The 13,050-nt window shown below is 46.9% G+C and overlaps 2 protein-coding genes across 2 annotated transcripts in view; one reads left to right on the top strand and one right to left on the bottom strand.

Annotated features, from left to right (window-relative positions):
- The window catches only part of ERP44 (endoplasmic reticulum protein 44), a 123,478-nt gene that overhangs the window by 83,670 nt on the left and 26,758 nt on the right, over positions 1-13,050 (bottom strand). The gene's annotated exons all lie outside the window — the stretch shown is intronic.
- Positions 7,900-13,050, top strand: part of INVS (inversin) — a 235,046-nt gene continuing 229,895 nt past the window's right edge. The window contains exon 1 of the mRNA XM_017884318.1: positions 7,900-7,984. The gene's annotated coding sequence lies outside the window, so the exon portion shown is untranslated. The remainder of the gene's footprint in view (positions 7,985-13,050) is intronic.

The following is a 13,050-nucleotide window of genomic DNA, read 5'->3' as shown; positions in this document are numbered from 1 at the left end:
ACACAAATACCATTGTATTACAATTGTCTACAATATTCAGTAACGTACTATACAAGCAGCCTAACAGTAATAGGCTATTCCATATAGCCCAGATGTGTAGTAGGCTATACTATCTAGGTTTGTGTAAGTATATTCTACAACATTTGCACAATGACGAAATTACCTAATGACACATTTCTCAGAACATATCCCCATCATCAAGCCATGCGTTACTGTACTATATACTTGAAAACTGCTAAGAGATTCTATAATAAATATTCTCACAACAACAAAAAAAAGTGAGGTGATAGATATGGTAATTAGCTTGATGTAATTATTTAACTATATATATATCAAAATATCTCATTGTACATCATAAATATACACAATTTTTGTCAATTATACCCTAATAAAGCTGGGCAGTAGAAGAAAGCAAATCAACCATAAATTACCACAAAACAGAAGAAGAGTTATATTACATTAGTGGATAAAAATTTGACACTTCTTGTATGGAATTATAATTTGAGGTTGTTAATTCAGTCATGAAAATAAATGATTTGAGACTTTCAGGACTAGAGGCTAATAAAACGTCAGGTAAAACAGGTTATCAAACACTACTTCTGTTAATAAGATTTCTAATTCATAGAAGCATTAGCTAGGCGTCAAGTGTAATTTCTTAGAATATCCTAGTAAATGAGTTTAGAAAACCAGAAGTATTTCTAGTGAGTTTGTTTATTTAAAGCTCAATATCTTAAAACCTTGATATTTCAAGTGTGGTCTTTGAAACTGCCACACTGGTATCACCTACGAGCTTGTGAGAAATAGAGAATACTAGGCCCCACTCCAGACCTACTGAATGAGAAGCTCCATTCCAGTAAGATGCCCAGTTGATTCCTATGCACACTAAAGTTCAAGAACACTGTTTTGGAAATATTTTTTTTTTACTCTAGGAGCAAGCGTGTAAATGCATTTTAAACTCTGTACGATGTTTTTGATCCTCAAATATGAGCACAAGTACAAGTAAGACTCATCTGTGACAACGCATTGACACGCAAATTGCTGTGCTTTTAGAAAAATGTAGAATGAATCTGTAACCTATCAGAGATGTACATAGATGTTAATTTTTTAAAGTATACTGTCTTCTGCTAAAAAAAAAAAATAGCTTAAACAGATATTTCTGCATGAAATCACTGTCATAAAATAGAAACTTCGATAGGGGACATTTCTTTCCCTGTGGCACTACTGTTCTCAGTTGGCAGTACATCTGCTAGGCATTCTGCTGCAATAGCTTAGTGTATTTTTGCTAAATCTTTCACTGACTTGCCTTTCTGTTGGGAGATTCTCAGAGCCCTTTCTTTACAAACTATGTCTCTCCTATAGCAAAAAACAAGCAATGGACCAGACAACAGTTATCTTCCATTTCTAATCTAGATTGACAAGTCAGCCTACCATCTGCCAAGTCCCAATGCCCTGAGACCTAGGCTGCTTCTCCTCCCTGAGGGCCACTTCTCTGACTCCAATCAGTCCACTCTTACTTTCAGTTTTGCATTAAGCTGGCAGGCAAGAGAAGTATAAAGGTTTCCAGTTGGCTTCAAGGAGCAGGAGATGTTGAAATGTCCCTGGAGAAAACAAGTTGAAGCTGACAGGAACTATAAGGGCCTTGAAGTTGGGTATCAATCAAGGCACATCTCACACTATTCACATTCCCAGAAGCATTATAATGAACTAGAAGTTCAAAGAGGGGAAAAATAGGACTAAATATAGAATAACACTGGGAAGCTACTTTAACCCTTAAATTGTTCAGCAGTACAACCTTACTATAGCATCGGCACAACCCATCTTGGTCATGTGAGAACCAATCTGCATTTATAAAGAAACACTAGAAGAATTATAAGATTTCTTCATTAAATAAGTCAAAATATGATGCAGAAATTTGAGAAAACAAATACCACACCCCCAAAAAGTTCAAATATAGATAATACAAACCCTTAATCTCAAATTCTGCCAATAAAACAATCATGGACAAATAAAAGAAACAAAATCTGTTGCAATTCATACTTTTCTTAAATTTTAGTTATTTGATCATGCACGAATTTCCATTAAAACTGATGTTATCTGTGTTTCGTTCTTCAGTGTATTTAAAATTGAGATTAACTAATTTACCTGGAATAGACAATGTATTTTCTCTGACCTTCGAAGAGGATATTTTGTTACAAAAGCTTTTCAGAGCTGGGGTGAACTTCTCAATGTGTGGAAAAAATTATTCTCTTAAAATCACCACATTTTGCTCTTCTAAAACTCAAACTTCTAGCAACGGCAGTGCTAACAAAGCATGGGAATTGAAGATAAGTCAAGATAAGAATTGTGACCATTCTACTTTGTGCTGCACTGTAATTCTTACCCAGGATACTTGATGAGAGAAAGTTACCTTAAGAGAATCTACATACATGGTGGTACATACATCTTTTGTTCACTTACTCATTCCACAAATATTTCACTGAGTCATCACAGTGTCAACATGCTAGACACTGTGAAAAACATAATTTGTACATGGTTACATTAATCTTATGAACTTCATTTTCACATTAAAAATAAGAGAGAGAAAGAAGGTTCTCTCATTCAAATATTTTAAGAGTCATCCATAATTCCTGCAAAGTCATTATATACTCTCTAATCTAAAGAAGATAACTGCTGGGCATTAAACCATGAGATTACTTGTATGTCAGTACTCTCTTTTTGCCTGGGCTTTCATGAAGCTTTGAATTAAATTTAGTGCAGAATGAATGTGTATCCACACTGTTACTGAACAATCTTTTAACATCACTAAAAGTGGGACAACCAAGTATTCTGCTTCTTGATGGGATGCAAATACAAAAGAGAAAGCACCACTTGTAAATATTCTTAACAACAACCAATTTGAACATTATCTCAATCTAATCAAGTCCAAGAAGCTAGTGCATTAAGAAACAGTGGCTACGGAGAAACATTTTGTAAAATGACACCATGAGGATGCAAGCTGCCATATCAGATGAAAGGAAATTTTACAGAAAACAATGATAGCCTATCTTCATTTGGCCTCCCCACAGAAGTAGACTCTGAGACAAGGAGTTAAGTACAAGGAGTCAAGTATTTGGGAGATAAAGGAGGAACAGAGAAGCAAGACAGGGACAGAAACTCAGGCAATATACTATAGCAGGTGAGCTATAGTATTGGTCTACTAAACTTTGGAAATACCAATGTTTTCATTAACTTTTAAACAATTTTTCAAAGTTTATATTCAATAGATTGTGGTACCTCCTAAATTATATAATTTTTTTTTTTTTTTTTTTTTTTTTTTTTTTGGAAAATTTTTTTTTTTTTGGAGACAAGATCTTGCTTTGTCACCTAGGCTGGAGTGCAGTGGCACGATCTCGGCTCACTGCGACCTCCACCTCCTGGGCTCTAGCAATCCTCCCACCTCAGCCTCCCAAGTAGCTGGGACTACAGGCGTGTGCCACCACATCCAGCTAACATATAACAATCTTTAGCCCTTTTACTAGCTGTTGCTGTTGGCACACACATTTCTATACTTCAAAGTATGAGGAAAATATCTCCTATATGTCCAAGAATGCCTTTATTTCATTATTAAACATGTGGCCCTGACTGTTTTTGGGTGAGTAAATGGCCTTTAAGGAAAAACTGTCTTCAGTGAAACCTTGGGTTACTTATTTTTCACATTCACTTAGTTCCAGAATTACTCTAAGACTTCCTAGTTTCTTAAGTAGAGTACTGTACATATTCTTGGGTAAAAATATTTTCATTACCAAATCCCCTAATGATCCTATCACTATATACATCCCAAGTATTAATCCACTGCTGACTTTAAAGATCTATTTTTTGGCTGGGCACAGTAGCTCACGCCTGTAATCCCAGCACTTTGGGAGGCCGAGGCAGGCAGATCACCTGAGGTCAGGAGTTTAAGAGCAGCCTGGCCAACAGGGTGAAAACCTGTCTCTACTAAAAATACAAAACATTAGCCGGGCATGGATGCAGATGCCTGTCATCCCAGCTACTTGGGATGATGAAGCAGGAGAATTACTAGAACCTGGGAGGTGGAGGTTGCTGTGAGCCGAGATCGTGCCATTGCACTCCAGCCTGGGCAATAAGAGCGAAACTCCTGTCTCCAAAAAAAATAATAAACCTCTGTGTTTTAAAAATTACATGGTTACTTCTAACCAAACTAATTCTAAATATCGATCAGAAGTAGTCCTTGAGAGGCCATATACTTGTTGAGGTGCCTATCCTAATTAATGATCATTAGAAGAATCTTTAATGCTGCCCCATCTGCCACATACTGTTTTAACTAGCTTTGTAAAGCAAACAGATTTATCTCTCATTTAGTCTAAAATACCCCCAGTGACAGTTTCAAAGCTTTCTTACATATTAAGGGTCACTAAGGTTGATCTTCATCACTACCACGTAGTAGTTCAGCTTTCTAAGCACTTTTGCCAAAAAGCTAATCAGAGAATGACCTTGGTGTGTTAAAAGGAAATCTGAATTTAGGAATCCATCTCCTTTGCTCACATCTGTCCTCACTTTTGTACTTGCTGTGAGATTGAGGTACAGAAAGAAGAAATACACACTGGCACAATTAGGAATATACTGTTTACTTTAATCCTCAAAACCATTTGGGAGGTAGAGAGATAAGACCAACAAGCAGGGACAAAGGAAGAGAACTCATTTTTCTAAAAAACAGAACTAAAAAACAAAAAAAGTTCTCTTGCTCTCTCTTTTCTTCTTTTGAGATAGAGTTTTGCTCTTGCTGTCCAAGCTGGAGTGCAATGGCACGATCTTGGCTCACTGCAACTTTCGCCTCCCTGGTTCAAGCGATTCTCCTGCCTCGGCCTCCCAAGTAGCTGGGATTACAAGTGTGCACCACCACACCTGGATAATTTTTTGTATTTTTAGTACAGACGAGGTTTCACCATGTTGGCCAGGCTGGTCTCAAACTCCTGACCTCAGGTGATCTGCCCACCTCTACCTCCCAAAGTGCTAGGATTACAAAAAGTTCTCTACCTCTCCATCTTCTGGAGCTTTGAGGCAGACAATCAACCTTAGAGGTAAGAAGAGCAATCTTCCAAGTCCCTGAGTCATCCACAGCCTTAAAACCTTGAATCCTTCTGATTTTTAGATTTTTACAACATGTATTAATTAAAGTAATGGGGTATAGGATGTCCTTAATTTCCTAATGTTTGAACTTCATGCTGATTCTTTGAAATTGCCCACTGAATATATGCTCTGTTTGGGCTTTAATGAAGAGGTTGACAAACATTTCAAGCAATTTTAAGTGGTGATTTGGATCTGGTAACAGTTCATTTCAGCCAAGAGGCAAATGATTTAAAAATAAGTCCCCTGTAACAAACTCAAAACTTCCCAAGTATGGTTTTAAAGAGAGTATATGCTTATGTAATTCAAATTAAAAACTTCACATTCTACAGCCAAAGAGAATTTTAAAAGTAATGCATGATCAAGTTTTTTTTTAAAAAAAAGCAAAACTAAACAATTTGTCATTGTTTATTTCTGAATGTGAACCCTCATAAAAGCTTGTTTTTATAACTGTTACATACAATTAGTTGAGATTATTGTTAGGCAGGAATCTAGACCCAACATGGTGGTATCACCCGATATGGCAGGTCCTTTGTTAGGACTTCCCACCCTTCACTTTCTGCTAAGACTTTCCGCGTGCGAAAAAAGCCCACGCCTGCCAAAAACACCCCGCTCTGCGCAAACTCCTGGACATGTCATTCCTTAGAAATCGAAACCTAACTCAGGAAACCGAAACCTACAGACTCCGCCTACCTCACCCTATAAAAGGCCCCTGATACCTGCCCCCGTCGCGACTTCCTCGGCCCTGCTCCTAGAGGACAGGTGAACCTCGCCCACGAGCCCAATAAAAGCTACCTCAGCTACCTCAGTTCTCATCTGCCTCATGTCCTCTTGCTCGGCTCCCCATTACATTACACTGGTGCCGAAAACCCAGGAGGAGACCCCTCCCTGGACCCCTGCCAGTTTGGGCAGGCTCTCCTCTCCCTGAGCCAGGACCTCCTCTCCGAGATGGGAGCCCTTTCACCAAATCCAAGACTCAATTCGATCACTGCTGGGTACGTTTTCCCCCGTCCTGCAGGCTCCGGGAGCCTGCCCGAAAACACGGCCGCGTCAGGGCTTCCCCCGTCCGCCCCTGTCGGTCACTTGTGACCCTGGCACCGGGGACTAGGAGACGTCCAACCTCCCCGCAAGCCACCATACCCCGCACTCCACGTGGCAGTGGGAGGACACTCCTGTTGCCTCTGGACTGCCGCCTCAGGATCATGGGGGCTGCCCAGTTCAAACAGGACCGAAAATCCCCTCTGGGGTGCCTCTTGGCTAATCTCCAGATTTTAGGTCTCAGCCAAGACCTAAAACAAAAGCGGCTTATTTTCTTCTGCACAGTGGCATGGCCACAGTATAAATTAGATAATCAGTCTCAGTGGCCTGCAGAAGGCACTCTAGACTTTAATATCCTCACAGATCTGACCAACTTTTGCAAGAGGCTAGGCAAATGGTCCGAGGTACCCTACCTTCAGGCCTTTTAGGACTTGCATTCCCGCCCAGACCTCTGTGCCTGATGTTCGTTGGCCCAGGTCTTGCTCGCGAACTCTACTCCCTCAAGCAAGGAGAAGGACGATTCCTCCTCTTTCTCTGAGCCCCCTGATACTCTTTCCCTGCTCCCCCTTGGGTCCCCCGCTCAACCTCCCCCTTACTCCGACTCGTCGTCATCTCCGTCCTCGTCGGCGCCACCCCTTCTCTCCACTCCTCCTGTGTCCCCACCAGACCTGACGGACCCTGTCTCTCCTACCTCTTCCTCCTCCTCGCCTGTCTCAGCCCATACCGGGTCCAGGACCGACCTTCTGTGCTCCTTGCAGGAAGTGGCAGGCGCCGAAGGAGTGGTCCGGGTCCATGTGCCCTTTTTGCTGGCAAACCTATCTAAGATTGGAGTGTGTAGGCTCTTTCTTGGCCAACCCCACTCTGTATATCAAAGAGTTCAGATACCTATGCCAGGCATATGACCTCACCTGGCATGATCTCCAAGTCATTATGACCTCAACCCTGTCCCCTGAGGAACGGGAACATATCCTAGCGGCAGCCAGGCAGCACGCTGACCAGGTTCATTTAACTGACCCCACCATGCCAGTCGGCACCGAGACGGTGCCCTTGGCCGAGCCCAACTGGGACTACCAGGTTGGGCAGGCAGGCCGCTGCTGCCGAGACATGATGCTCCAGTGCCTTCTTGCCGGCATGCAGGCAGCCTCCAATAAGTCAGTCAACTTTGATAAATTAAAGGAGGTAGTCCAAGACTCAGATGAGAATCCGGCCGTTTTTCTTAACTGACTGACTGAGGCACTCATTCAGTACACCCGCCTTGACCCTGCCTCCCCCGCAGGAGGAACCGTCTTGGCTACGTACTTTATTTCTCAGTTGGCTCCGGATATCCGGAAAAAATTTAAAAAGGTGGAGGACGGCCCTCAAACTCCCATCCAGGATTTAGTCAAACTGGCCTTCAAAGTCTACAACTCCAGGGAGGAAGCAGCTGAGGCCCAGCAACAGGCCAGGCTAAAACAGAAGGTACAACTCCAAACCCAGGCCTTGGTAGCAGCCCTGAGGCTGGCTGGCTCCAGGAGCTCTCAGAGAGGAGGTACTCCCCGAGCACCACTTGGTGCCTGCTTCAAGTGCGGCAACGAAGGCCACTGGACCAAGCAGTCCCCCAACCCTAAGGAGCCAACTCGCCCCTGTCCGAGCTGTCGGCAGATAGGCCATTGGAAGTCAGACTGCCCCAACCTGAAGATGGTCGCTACGCCTCCACGTGACAACCCTCCTCCAGGTACTGGAGGCGTCTTCCAGCTCCTCGACACCAACGAAGATTGAAGAGGCCCAGACTCAGGAACCCCTCTTACTCTCGCCGAGCCCAGGGTTATGCTCCAGGTAGCGGGTAAGTCCATATCCTTCCTTATGGATACGGGGGCTACCTACTCTGTTTTGCCTTCCTTGCCATCCCTCTGCTGTCATGGTCATGGGAATTGATGGCACTCCCTCCACCTACCACCAGACTCCTCCTCTGTCTTGCCGCCTGGATGGCTCCCTTTTCTCGCACTCATTTCTCATCATTCCTTTGTGCCCAGTCCCTTTGTTAGGACGAGACCTCCTCTCCAAGCCAGGGGACTCAGTTCACTTCTGGCCCAACCCCTCCCCGCACCTCGCACTCTTTCCCCTCCTCTCACCTGATAAACCCCACCAGGCTGACACCCCACTCCTGTTTCCGGTCACCATTAACCCTAAGGTGTGGGACACCTCCACCCCGATCATTGCCCAGCACCATACTCCAGTCCGCATCCGGCTGAAGGACCCCTCCAAGTTTCCCTCCAGACCCCAGTTCCCCATTTCCCTTGAGCACCGACAGGGACTCAAACCCATCATCACGTGCCTGCTCCAGCAGCACATTCTGGTCCCTGCCAACTCACCATGCAATACTCTTATCCTGCCTGTATGGAAAAGCTCCAGGGCCTACCGCCTCGTGCAGGATCTACGCCTCATCAGTGAGGCAGTAGTACCCACCTTTCCAGTTGTTCCTAACCCATATACACTTCTCTCACACATTCCCCCTGATACCACTCATTTTACTGTCCTTGACCTAAAGGCTACGTACTTTATTTCTCAGTACCATTTTTCTTCACCATTTCCCTACATCCCGACTGTCACTTTCTGTTTGCCTTTACACTGGAAGATCCAGACACTCATATTTCTTCCCAGCTGACTTGGACTGTTTGGCCTCAAGGGTTCCAAGATAGCCCCCATTTTTTCGGACAGGCACTGGCACAGGATGTTAGCCTCTGTCCCCTTACCCACAGCACACTATTGCAATATGTAGATGACTTATTACTATGTAGTCCCTCCTGGGAGAGCTCCCTTGCAAATACTGCTACACTTTTAAATTTTCTTGGCAACCGAGGTTATCGGGTTAACCTGGCCAAGGCTCAGCTTTGCACCCCTTCTGTCACCTACCTACGCATACTCCTCACACCCACTACAAAAAGCCTCACGGCAGATAAAATAAGCCTCATCGAAACTCTCTAGCCTCCTCAGGATACGGAAGAGATCTTATCCTTCCTAGGACTAGTAGGGTATTTCAGGCATTGGATTCCCAACTTCGGGGTCGTAGCCAAGCCCCTCTAACAGGCTGCCAAGGAAGCACCCACCGGACCACTGTCCAACCAACCCCTCAATGGTTGCCAACTCTTTCAAGAAGCTTCAGGACTGTCTCCTTTCTGCCCCTGCTCTCTCTCTCCCCAAACCCCTTCGGCCTTTTCATCTATTCACTGAGGAGCGTCAAAAGGTAGCTACTGTCCTCCTAGCCCAGCCGGTTGGATCCACATACCAGGCTGTGGCCTATCTCTCCAAGCAGTTAGACCCCACGGTCCAGGGCTGGCAACCTTGTTTGTGAGCCCTGGCGGCTGCCACAGAACTTACCAAGGAGGCCCTCAAGCTTACCCTAGGACATTCTCTTACTGTCTACTCTTCTTACCGACTGTCAGATCTCATCACATACAAGTGTCTCAGCCACCTCACCCCATCCCGGCTTCAACAGTTCCACCTGCTATTCATTGAAAATCCTCACATCACCCTCACCACCTCACCCCCTCTAAACCCTGCTACCCTCTTGCCCACTCCAGGGTGCGATTCCGCCCCCGCACATTCCTGCCCGGAGGTTCTCACCACCTTGCCACCTGCCCGCCTCGGTCTTTCCAAACAGCCATTAGAACACCCAGACTGTACCCTGTTCATGGACAGGAGTTGTCTTAACCCCTGATGGCCGCCGGCAGGTGGCATACGCTGTCGTAACAGCAACCCAGACGGTCGAAACCAGGCCCCTTGCCTTTAGGTACCACCTCCCAGAAGGCTGAACTCACTGCCCTTACTCGTGCCTTACTTCTTNTGCGATTCCGCCCCGCACATTCCTGCCCGGAGGTTCTCACCACCTTGCCACCTGCCCGCCTCGGTCTTTCCAAACAGCCATTAGAACACCCAGACTGTACCCTGTTCATGGACAGGAGTTGTCTTAACCCCTGATGGCCGCCGGCAGGTGGCATACGCTGTCGTAACAGCAACCCAGACGGTCGAAACCAGGCCCCTTGCCTTTAGGTACCACCTCCCAGAAGGCTGAACTCACTGCCCTTACTCGTGCCTTACTTCTTTCCGAAGGGCAGAGATTCCAAATATGCCTACCTTATTGCACACACCCACTCTCTTCTCTGGCAAGAGCATGTGTTCCTTACCACCAAAGGGACGCCAGTAGTCAATGGACCACTTATAAAGAGGCTGCTTGATGCTCTCCAGGCCCCCAAGGAGGTAGCCATCATCCACTGTAAAAGCCACCAGCATTCTAAGGACCCTGTGTCACAGGGTAACAACCTAGCTGATTCCACCGCATGGGCTACTGCCCTCACTTCCTCCCCTACCCCAGCACCTTTACTCTTTCTTTCGCCCACATATTCCCCCGACTACTCTCTCCAGGAGCTTCAAACCCTCATGGCCCATCCCAGTGCTACACAGAGCAAGGACGGGTGGGTGTTCATTGACAGCCGAGTAGCGCTCCCTCAGACTCAGGCAGTGCTTATATTGACCGACATACACCGCTCTCTCCACATAGGGCCTAAGGCTATGTATAACTTCCTGGAACCCATCCTTCACCTCCCCTCACTGCAGGCCCAAATTAGGAAGGTACATCAGCAATGTGCCACCTGTTCGGCTGCTAACCCCCAAGGTGGACTCAGGCACCCAGGGCCCACTCATCAGCTAAGGGGTCACCAGTCAGGGGAAGATTGGCAACTTGATTTTACCCACATGCCCCGCCATAAAAAATTCCGCTACCTGCTGACCCTGGTTGACACCTTCTCAGGATGGATCGAGGCTTTCCCAACCACCCGGGAAACTGCAGAGGTCACGGCAACCACTCTCCTAGAGCACATCATCCCCAGGTTTGGTCTCCCACGAGCCATCCAATCGGACAATGGTCCGGCCTTCATTTCCAAACCCACCCAGCAGGTGGCAGCTGCACTCCAGATTACCTGGAAGCTCCACATTCCCTACCATCCACAGTCGTCTGGAAAGGTAGAACGCGCAAACGGTCTCCTTAAACTACATCTAACCAAACTCACTCTAGAAACCTGCCTCTCGTGGGTAACTCCCCTTCCCTTGGCTCTCACTCGTCTTAGGGCAGCTCCGCAGGCCCCCACAGGGCTCAGCCCTTTTGAGCTGCTGTACGGACGCCCATTCCTCTTCCAGGAGCTGCCAGCCCTCTCCCCTCCCTTAGGCTCCTACCTCCCTTACTTAACCCTCCTTCTTGAGCTTCTGAGAAAACACGCGGACCGGTGTCTCCCTGCACCCGCTTCTCCAACCCTCGAGAATCCCGCCATTGTAGCACCTGGAGACCTGGTCCTTCAAGCAGCTGCAACCCCGAACCTTATCTCCATGGTGGGAAGGACCATACACCGTAATCCTCACCACTCCCACCGCTGCCAAGCTCCTTGGTCTTTCCTCCTGGTATCACCTGTCCCAGCTGAAAAAGGCACCCACCCAACATGATTCCAGTTGGACCACTCAGGTTGTCACCCCTACCAAGTTACGACTCACACGCTCAGGTAACGACCCTCTGCCTAACCTTCCTCGGCCATCTAGTCCTCCCAGGTCTAGATAAGACTCCTGCCCAAACTCCCCCCACCAATCCATTCCGATGGAGGTTCTACCTTACCGAGACCTGGACCCAGGGAGATCGCATGAGCTCCCTCACCATAGCCACAGTAGACTGCCAGCCTCAAGGGTGCCAAAGCCAAGAAACCCTTAATATCTCCTCCTTCCAGAGTATGCTCCAGAAGTACCCCTCTCTGTACCCAGTCATTTGTTTCACATATGATCAGATGAACAATGCCTGTCGATCCACTTAGGTTGAAACCAGTGGAGGCTGCCCTTATCACTACTGCACCATGCACAAGACCATTCTGGATACCAAAGAAATCCTGTGGTAGCAGCCCACTTCCTCTGTGTGACTGACTAGGAGTGACAAGTATGACAAGTCTATATTCTTCCTCACCATCCCTGACCCTTGGGACTTGAGGTGGGTGTCAAGGGTTGAGGCCCGCCTTTACCAAGGGGTCCATGACTCTTATCCTGTGGCCCAACTCAGGATCTTTAGGGCCTACATCAGGGTCATAAGCAGCCTTGTCAGCCTGGCCTCTGACACCAAACAACAGGAGAAACCCATCTCAGCTATAGCCAACCCAGGCAGCAAGCTCCAGGACAGCAGCAACCCTTTTTCCTGGCTAACCTTAGTCAGGGAAGGGGCTAAAGTAGTACACATGGCTGGGGTACACAACATCTCTCGTTGTTTCCTGTGTGTAGCCTTGAATAAGCTCCCACTGGTTGTGGTACCCTTACCCAGCCCTTTTAACTCCTCTAACCTAACCTCCTCCTTTCCCCTTCCCGGCCGAACCCTGGGAGAGGCCCCCTTGTTCCAAGACCTGCTTAGGCAACAACTCCCCTTTTGCTACTCCACCCCCAATGCCTCCTGGTGCAACCAGACCAGATCTGCACCTCCAAATCTAACCGCCCCTCCAAGTGGGTATTTTTGGTGCAATTCCACCCTGTCAAAAACCCTCCATGCTCCCAACACTACCCTATGTATTCCCATCTCCCTAGTCTCCAGCCTCACCCTTTACAGTGAGGCCGAGCTATTCTCCCTCCTGCCCTCTACCCGCCCCCGCCAGGCAAGGGCAGTATTCCTTCCATTGATGAGCGGGGTCTCTTTAGCCTCATCCCTCATAGCCTCCGGCCTAGGAACCGGAGCCCTAACTCATTCTGTCCGGACCTCTCAAGACCTTTCAGCCCAATTACAGGTAGCAATCGAAGCTTCTGCGGAGTCCTTGGCCTCCCTCCAATGACAGATCACCTCGGTTGCCCAGGAGGCAGCCCAAAACTGTCAGGCACTCGACCTCCTTACGTCCT

This window comes from Rhinopithecus bieti, unplaced genomic scaffold, assembly GCF_001698545.2.
Source record: "Rhinopithecus bieti isolate Rb0 unplaced genomic scaffold, ASM169854v2 scaffold_12088, whole genome shotgun sequence".
Taxonomy (NCBI): Eukaryota; Metazoa; Chordata; class Mammalia; order Primates; family Cercopithecidae; genus Rhinopithecus; species Rhinopithecus bieti.
This window is presented reverse-complemented; position numbering and strand designations above follow the sequence as displayed.